This window comes from Vespa velutina, chromosome 18 (genome assembly GCF_912470025.1).
Source record: "Vespa velutina chromosome 18, iVesVel2.1, whole genome shotgun sequence".
Classification (NCBI taxonomy): Eukaryota; Metazoa; Arthropoda; class Insecta; order Hymenoptera; family Vespidae; genus Vespa; species Vespa velutina.
Window position 1 is genome coordinate 827,110 of NC_062205.1, and position 10,000 is coordinate 837,109.

At 26.2% G+C, this 10,000-nt stretch overlaps 1 protein-coding gene across 1 annotated transcript in view; it reads right to left on the reverse strand.

Annotated features, from left to right (window-relative positions):
• Nucleotides 1–10,000, reverse strand: part of LOC124955414 (A disintegrin and metalloproteinase with thrombospondin motifs 18) — a 92,175-nt gene that overhangs the window by 80,710 nt on the left and 1,465 nt on the right. The window lies entirely within an intron of this gene.

Sequence of the window (10,000 nt, forward strand, 5' to 3'; positions counted from 1 at the left end):
TATTTCACAAATTGATTAATTTATATTATTTACATTATTTACAATTGAAAGAATATATTGTACGTATTTGTGAAATAAATATTTTATAACTTATGCGTGTAAATTTTATGATTTATTTCGTTTTTTCTTTTTGAAAATTTGACAAGTTATTTAAATTAAAGAAAATATGACAAATGTCGGAGAAAAGGACGAGAAAAGTTTTTATTTCGACAAATCATTGAATTATATTTTTATTAACGTTATCGTTTTGTATTATCGAAAAGAAAAGAAATATTTATAGAGATAATTATTTATTTTCTAATTTCTAATTAGTCATTTTTAATTACTTTCATCCTTTTATAATCTACAAATTGATTAAATTTATATTATTCCATAGAAACAATATATTATATTGTATTTACGAAGAAAATATTTTATGAATTGTGAGTGATAAAATTCTACAAAAATTATTTTGTTCTTCTTAAAAATTCGGCAATTTATTTGAACAAAGAAAACATAAATTTCAGGATAACAAATGTTTAAACAAAAGGACAAAATATGTTATTTCGAAAAAAATGTGTCATTGAATTACTTTATATTAACATTAGAACGAAAAGATAAGATAATATTTCTATAAATAATTATTTACATTTATGCTAATTCTTTATAATTATTATTATCCGTCATTAAAGACAACAATAAAAAAGAAACATAAAAATCAACAATAAAGAAACAATATATTGTACGTATTTACAAAAAATTTATATATTTATAATTTATAATTTATAAATTTATAATTTATACTTGACAAAATTTTGCAAGAATTATTTTTTACCTTTTTTTTTTCTTTTTTTTTTTCTAAAAACTCGACAAATTACTTAAACATATAATGTCAGACGAGAAGGACGAAAATTTGGATAATTTCGAAAAAAAAAGGTTGTCATTCAAGAATCATCGAGAGAGATTATTCGAAAATCGAGTTGTATTCAAGTCGGATTGTAAGTTTTAACAAAGCATCGAATTTATGAACGCCTTGTAACGAGGAGTCGGATTAGTGGTTATGTAGTTATCCCTTGTATTACTATATCATCGAGCAGAGACAAGCATAAGCGACGATACTCCAAGTTCTCTCTCTCCTCTCTCTCTCTCTCTCTCTCTCTCTCTCCCTCTTTCTCTCGAATGGTTGTCGTCGAGCAGTTTAACATTGCTAATAGGCGCGTCCACGCTTGTAAAAGCGGATAATTGGTCGTTAGTTATAAGCCACCATCTAGCCGATGTCCTTTCCTCCTTCTTCTATCTCTGTCTTTCTTTATAAATGTTCTTCTCTCTCTCTCTCTCTCTCTCTCTCTCTTTCGCTTTCTCTTTTTCTGTCTTTCTCCTACTTCCTTCACCGGTTTTCATCATCGATTTGCTAGCAAAGGGCTTGTAGCCTCTTGACGCGGTACTTTCGAACGATCTCAGCAATTTAACCATCTTCTTAGGCTTCTCTTTTTGAATAGAGAGAGAGAGAGAGAGAGAGAGAGAGAGAAAGAGAGAGAGAGAGAGAGAAAGAGAAAGAGGGCTTAATAATTATTTTCCGAGCAACGACCGGTTGTCCTCGTCTAGGAGCAAGGAGAATGAATGTTGCTAGTGAAAAGACCACCCAGAGTGGCCTCGATACTCCTTTCCTTCTCCCTCTTACCCTCCCTTTCTCCTTCCATTGCTTCTTCCATCCCTCCTCCCTCGCTATCGCTTCCTTAAACGATTTTCTTTCACTGAGAACACGGAAAAGTTGTATCGTTCGACAAAAGTATTCAACTGAGGAAAAATAATTTCAACTCGTTTTAATCAAACCAAAGGTCATTGGGCTTTTTTTCTTTTCTTACTTCTTTTTCTTTTTTTTCTTTTTTTTTTTTTTTGGTTTTACGAAATAACACGATCGCGTTATCGAGGATTTTATAAAGAGCGTTTTTTGACCTATCGATCGCCCTTAATTTTTTTCTAATGCCTCGTCAAATTTTCTCATATATGTTTAATTTCAGATCAAAGCTATAATAATGATTTAAATTTTGATGAGATTTAGAGAAAATTTCTCGTCAGAATGTTTCTTTCGATTACGTAATATTATCGTAGATAATTAAAAAAAAACTATATATATATATATATATATATATATATATACAATAACGTAAAGTCGTACATTATTATACATGATAAATTTAATATGATTAATTCGAGTCATGTGATAAAATAAATTTTTTATAATTTTTATAATTAATAATTAATTCGAGTCATACGATAAAATAAATTTTTTATAATTATTAATTTTAAATAATTATCGACTTTATATTATATAATAAAATAATACAGAACGAGCCTAAATTATCAATTTCTTAAAAATGTTATATTATATGAATTATAAATATAATGCTTAAATATATTGGACCATTGTATTCATTAAAAATAAATATATTGTGCACTAATATTAATTACAAACAAATGTATTGTGAAGTTGTATTAATTAAAAACAAATATATTGCGGTACGATATTTATTACAAAACAAATGTAACAGTATATATTTAGAATAAATATATTGGACCAGGATATTCATTACAAACAAATGTATTGGGTTTACGATATTCATTACAAAAAAAAAAAAAATATGTATTGGATCGTTGTATTTATTATAAAAAAAATTGTATTAGTATTTATTCCGAATAAATGTTTTGGATCGAGGTATTACCTAAAATCAAATGTTTCAAATCGTGATATTCATTAAAAACAAATATATTATAAATCGCACGGCATAAATATCGAGAAATATTGATTTATAATTGAAATCGAATTAATAAAATGATATCAATAATTTTCATTCTACGAGATTGAAATTATTGGACGATGAAGAAACGTTTTTTTCTTTTTTTTTTTTTTTATAATTTCTTCAACGATCGCCTGAATTTAATTAACGTCAAACAGAAATGATATTATTTTTCTATATGAATCACACAATATATTGAATATTTTCGCACCCAAATATATATATATATATATATATATATATATATATATATATATGTACATATGCTTTAAAATCTACTTATAAAAAAAAAAGATGAATAAGAAAAAAATACGTTTTCTCTCTCTCTCTCTCTCCCTGTTCCTTTCTCTTTCTCTTTTTCTGTATATATCGAGAATTTCGATATTAACGGACAAGGCTGCGATTGTTCGAACTCTTTCGAAGCGTCAAAAATGTCAATTACGATTGACTTATCTGGCCCGATTCAATGCCTGATTGCGTCCATATTTGGATCGATTTCGTGTATCTTCGGTCAGAATATCAGGTCCTGTATATCGGGTGTTACAATAAAAAAAAAAAAAAAAAAAAAAAAAAAAAAGAAGAAAAAAAAAAACATAACAGATATTCGTCGAATATTTTTTATAATTGAATTTAATCTCGATATCGTCGATTAAAAACGTTTTTAATCGAACATCTTAATTTCGAATCTCAGAAAATTATTCGACGTTGTCAAATATTAATAAGATCGTTCATCAATATATCGTTTCTATTTATCATCGAAAGAAATTTATCTCGTTTCATTGTTACACCCGTTATATTCGTTACGTATCACATCACGTTACGTACGAATCGAACCGAACGAATATAACGAAAAAGCGCAAAATGGCCGTGGGTTATCGAAGTCAACTTCCATTTTGAGTTCTCTTAAGCTCATTGGTCCGTTGTTTTGATTAATAGCCTTTAAAGAGGATCATTTGGATTTTGTTACGTTGACATTTTTTATTTTCTTGGGGGTTTTTCTTTTCTTTTTTGTTTTTTTTTTTTTGTTTTTTTTATATTCAAAGGGTAATCATCAATTTGTGAATATATCGATGAAAAATTAAAAATATGTCATAAATCGATCTAAAACGTTTTGAATATATAACGATCGTACCTTGATTTATATACATATGTATATATATATATTTGTATATATATGTGTGTGTATATATGTGGGGCAAACAATAGCCATTAAATCAATCCATGCGTAAAATTAAATGGTTCGATTGAATCCATCGATAATGTTAATGGTAATAATCCAAATGGTGAACTTTTCGTAAGTTTCTACTAAGGGATTTTGATTTATTACTTGACAGACCGAAACATACACACGTGCACACGCGTATACACGCGCGTGCGCTCGCTTATAAAGGGAACAAAAAAAACGTAAAAAAAGGGAAGAAAGAGAGAGAGAGAGAGAGAGAGAGAGAGAGAGAGAGAGAGAGGGGGAAAAAAAAAGCACAACAAACAGTTTCACGGTCCGTTGTATGTTAGCGCCAGATTTCCAATATATATGAATTTATTTTACGTTTCACGATATTCCCAACGATATAACCTCGGGGGAGTTTTGAAAATCATTCTCTCTTCCTAGGTATCGGCAGGGGTTGGATACGTGACATATTTAAATTTTCGGTTCTTCGATACCTGGGATGAGCGATAAAACGTTTGTGTTTTATGGAGGCTCGCCCATCCTGCGTACGTGGACTGTAACCAATAACGGAAGTTTGCTCGTCGGCGAAGTGAAAAATTGAATCGTCGTTAAATCGATGACGCGATGATATCGTATCGTGTCGATAGTGACTATCGTTTTGTCCATTGACACGTACTACGAATGATATTATTTATTTCTCCTTTTTTTTTTTTTGTTTTTTTTCCCCTCCGATAATGGTGTGGTTTCAAAAGAAACAACAACAACGAGAAAAAAAGCGCGAAATTTTAAATATTTTTTCTTTTTTTTTTCTTTTTTTTTTTTTTTTTTGTTTCATTTCATTTCCTCGAAAACGCACGACGCGTACGAAAATATATTTATTCCGAATGTCAGCACAGTTCTTTTTTTTTTTTTCTCTCCTTTATTTATTTTTTTTTTTTTTTTTTTTTTTAATAAAGAAAATCAACGAATTTTTCTTATTTCTCTTTCTTTTTTTTTTCGTTTTGTTTTGTTTTGTTTCATGGAGTTTTATGTCTTGTTTTTTGTTTTTGTTTTTCTTTTCTTTTGTTTTTTTTTCTTTATATATATTTTTAACTTCTTTTGGTCTTTATTACTTAATTACTTTATAATATATCTCTCGTCGTAATATCGAACGTAAAAGAATACCGTTATCAGTACCGCTCGCGTTTTTCACATAATTCCGCGCAAAGGACCACCGATTACAGAGGAGCAAATTTATTCTCTACTAACTGGCCACTTTACTGGTCAGTTAATAAGATGAACAACGATGATTACACGTCCGGTTAATAAATTTTATTAGATACTTCCAAGAAACCGTAAGAACGTATTTTAATATTAAGAAATGAGACTTTATAATTATATTAATATGTCGATGGACTTTTTGAAATATGACTTTATGAAAATAATTTTACTAAAATGAATTAATAATTATTCATATATATATATATATATATATATATATATATATATATATATATATATATATATATATATATATACAGGAAATGATGAATAAATTATTAATCACGTAACATTGAAAAAATTACGAATAGCACATTTTCCTTATTTTGGATTAAATCATTAAAATTCCACTTTTCTTTTTTTTGTTTTTATTTGTTTTTTTTTTTTTTTTTTTTTTTTTTTTTTTTTAATTAAAAAAATTCTATTTCGAAAAAAATTAATATCACGCAGGGTTATCGTAACTTTTTTTGTTCATTTAATCGTAGAGCTAAAGAAATAAAAATATTTACTCGATAATTGTTTATCTATTTGTTTCTTTTTATGGTCTTTTTCAGAAAATGATGAATAATTATGAATTATATAAGAAATGACATTGAAACAATATAAGTCGCATGTTTTCCTTATCTTAGATTAAATAATTGAAATTCTACTTCTTCTTTTTTCTTTTTTCTTTTTCTTTTTTTTTTTTTTCAATCAAATAAATTTTTTTTCGAAAACATTTAAATCACAGAAGATTATGAATTTTATGCTCATTCAATCGATATAATTAACGAAACAAAATTATCGTCTTACTCTCGACCGATTTATTTATTTATTTATTTATTTATTTATTTTTTCATTTTTGCATACTTCATAGAAAATGATGATTGATTATGAATTATATAAGAAATAATATCGAAACAACGTTTGTAGTACATTTTTCTTATCTTGGATTAAATAATTAAAATTCTATTTCTTCTTTTTTTTTTCTTCAATTAAATAAATTTTATTTCGAAAAAATTAATATCACATAAAATTATCATAAATTTTACGTTGACTTAATCGAAAAATTTCATTAAATAAAAACATCATTTATTTATATGAAAGTATATATGAAATTACATAAAAACAATTATTAGTAGAACATTTTTCTAATCTCGGATTAAATTATTAAAATTTTACTACCTTCTCTCTGTTTTTTTTTTTTTTTTTTTTTTTTTTTTTAATTAAATAAATTTTATTTCGTAGAAATTAAAATCACGTAAGCTCGTCATAAATTTTGTTCTTTTTAATCGGAAATTTATTTGCCGAAATAACAGTATAGCCAATTTTCGCCTCATTTATTTATTTATTTATTTATTTATTTATTTATTCTATTTTTCTTCGTATGCATTTCTTTATTTTCTTTATTTTCTATCAAATAATTATAAACTTTATTTCTCTTTCTTTGAATTAAGTAAATTTTATTACGTAAAAATATTAAATTCATACACAAAGTTATCATAAATTTTATGGTGATTTAATCAGGAAATTTACTAAAAAATAAAAGTATTGATTCTTCGTTACTCATTTATTTATTTATTTATTTATTTATTTATTTATTTATTTATTTATTTAGTTTCTTTTTCTTTACATGGTCTTTTCAGATAATGATGAATAATTATCAATTATATAAGAAATGACATAACAATTATTACTAGAATATTTTCCTTTATATCACGAATTTAATAAATTTTATTAAGTAAAATCATAAAAATCATTCAAAGGTTTTTATGAATTTTATGTTTCATTTGATCGAGAAAATTAATTGAAGAAAATAAAAATAAGTCGTTTGGTCACATTAAATTTTTACAACTCATTCATTTATTTATCCATTTTATCCTCGCAACGAATTCTATTATAATCGAAATTACAAAAACAAACGCGACTCGTTTATTTCTCGTTATTCGTTTAAAATCGAGAAAACTTTCGACGTCTGTCAAAGGATTGACGTATCATGAAGGACATTTTGACGTTGGCGACGTTTTTGCTCGCGACAGAATTCGTTCTTTTGGAGGATCCCAATCGAAAATCGGGAAACGTGTATCACGGTAGGTAAGTGCGTGTTCATTTACCAGTCATCATATATATATATATATATATATATATATATATATATTTACATATATATATATTTGTTTTTTTTTTCGTACGAGAAGAAAAAAGATTTCAACCGAAACGGATTTCATATCATCATTTCATTCGTCCTTATTCGAACGAACTCAACGATAATCTATCCTATTATATGTTTCGTACACGTGTATTTGGCATTTCCATGACAAATGCGTACTGATCCTGTTTCTCTATCTCTCTCTCTTTTTCTCTCTTTCTCTCGCCATTATTTTTTTTTTTTTTTATCACTTTATTTTATCATCAAACAACATTCGCTTGGAATCGATAAGGATATTTAGACGATCTATCTTGTTCGATTTTTTATTTTTTTATTTTTATTCATATTTATATTTATATCTACTCCGAACCATAGATAATATCTATTGAATTTATGGATCACATATAGATAATTTAAGAATTATTAAAATCAATTTAGAAAGAAACGAACAAAACAAAATATTATCCATTGAGTTAAATTTTTTTTCTTGATATTCAATCACTCCTTGGAATTTGTTATAATTTTAATTAACGATCGAACTCGACCGACGTTATAAATTTTGAAAGGGAATAAAAATAAATAAGAAGTATTATCGAATGAACAGGTATACGAGGGACGTTCACGATCCAGATATTTTAATACCACGTCGAGTACACGAAGATGGTAGCTTCAATACGTACAACCTACCGAATTTTTACGATCGTCGTGAAATTGGCGAACGTAGCAAGAGATCGGTGGATCCTTATGTATTGCATTTAGTATTGCCCTTTAACGGGATCGATCATCACGTGGAATTGAGACCATACCATGAATTCATTTCGCCGCAAATGGTCGTAGAAACGCGATCGGCCGGTATTGGTGTTGCCAGTAATCTCAATGAGGCCTTGAGATTTAAGAGAGCCGCGGATCATCAATGCCATTATCGAGGTATTGTCAGAGGCCATGACAATTCCAGGGCGGCATTATCCCTTTGCGATGGTGTGGTTCGTACATATAATACAATGTTATTATACTATTTCTTTCCTTTTTTATTTTTTTTTTTTTTTTTTTTTTTTTGTTAGCTTTTGATACCATCCATCTGAAATTTTTCTTTCTATCGTGTAAATTTAACGCGTTTGATTTTTTTATTCCAAAAAATAAAAAAAAAATTTTAATGTTGTAACATATACATTTTAATATTATAAACATTTTTATTTTTATTTAGATCATCACGTAGGTATGTAAATGATAATTAAAAATGTATATCTATATGTGTAATATCCATATTTAAGATAGTGAACAATAATGATAAAAGAACGATAACGCGACTAAATTATTATTTGGATATTGATATCAATTGCATGATATACAAGATATTACAAAATAATTGACAAATAATTTCAAAGTTTTTAACTTCATTACCAACGAATTTGAATTATATATATATATATATATTTTTTTTTTTAACAAATTAATGACATGAATGAAAAAGCTATATTTTAAAATACACGTTCAAAATGATTACCTTTTACGTTTTTTATACAAACGTCAAGACGGTTTTTTTTTAAAGTTCTCCCATACTTTTTTCATCAACTCTCGTAAAGTTTAGTTTTCTTTTTTATTTGTGTTGTTAATTGATAAAAAGAAAAACAAAACGAAAAATAAAGGGTAAAAAAATAATAATAATTAAAATTCGTCGACAATTCAAGATATTACAATTTCTAAATCTATTGCCATTTATTTTTGATCACCCTATATATATATATCTATATATATATATATATATATATATATATATATATATATAGATATAAATATTCTTCTTTTTTCTAATTTCAGGCTCTTTGATTTGTTTATTCAATACATTTTCAATATTATTAACATTATTTTTCATGGAGAATTTATAACGCTAAGCACAAATTTGACAATTCTTATCGATCGTTTAAATTTATTTAAAAAGAAAAAGAAAAAAAATCGACTTTTTCTTCGTTTTATCATACGATTAATTTCATCTGTCGTGTAATCAAGAGATTAATATATATATAGTAGTAGCTCATGGAGCTACGGGAAAATGATTAAAAAGTCACATCATGTTACAATTGCCTTTGCAATTTTAATACTTCGTTCGATAAACGATAAAGCGCTTGAGAAAGTTCTGTAGGTATAAGAACAAGGAGGTATATAAATCGATCGATCCGTCGCTTCTTGCTTTAAAGCAATATTCCTTGTAATTTAAAATACATTAAATCTCTCAGGATATTTTCAACTTTTATGTTTTCATAAGAATTTTCTTTATATTTATAAATGATAACATATCGAAACGTTAATTCGCAAAATATTTTATATATTACATTCCAATAGTAATCGTAATAGATACATACTTCGCATTTTTAAACTCAACAATCGTACAACGATCATTCTATGTTTTTAAAGTAAACAATTTCATTCAATTGTACAAACATATATACATATATATATATATATATATATATATATATATGTTTATGTATAGGTTGATTAAAAATTAAACACCAGTTGAATATCATTTTTGTTAGAGTCAATAGACAAAAAAGAAATATATATATATATATGTATGTATATATGTATTAAAAAAAAATTTCGTGATTTCACACGTGAAGTATATTTTAAGAATTCGAAGTAAATAATTTAGTTCTTTCTGTTTTTTTG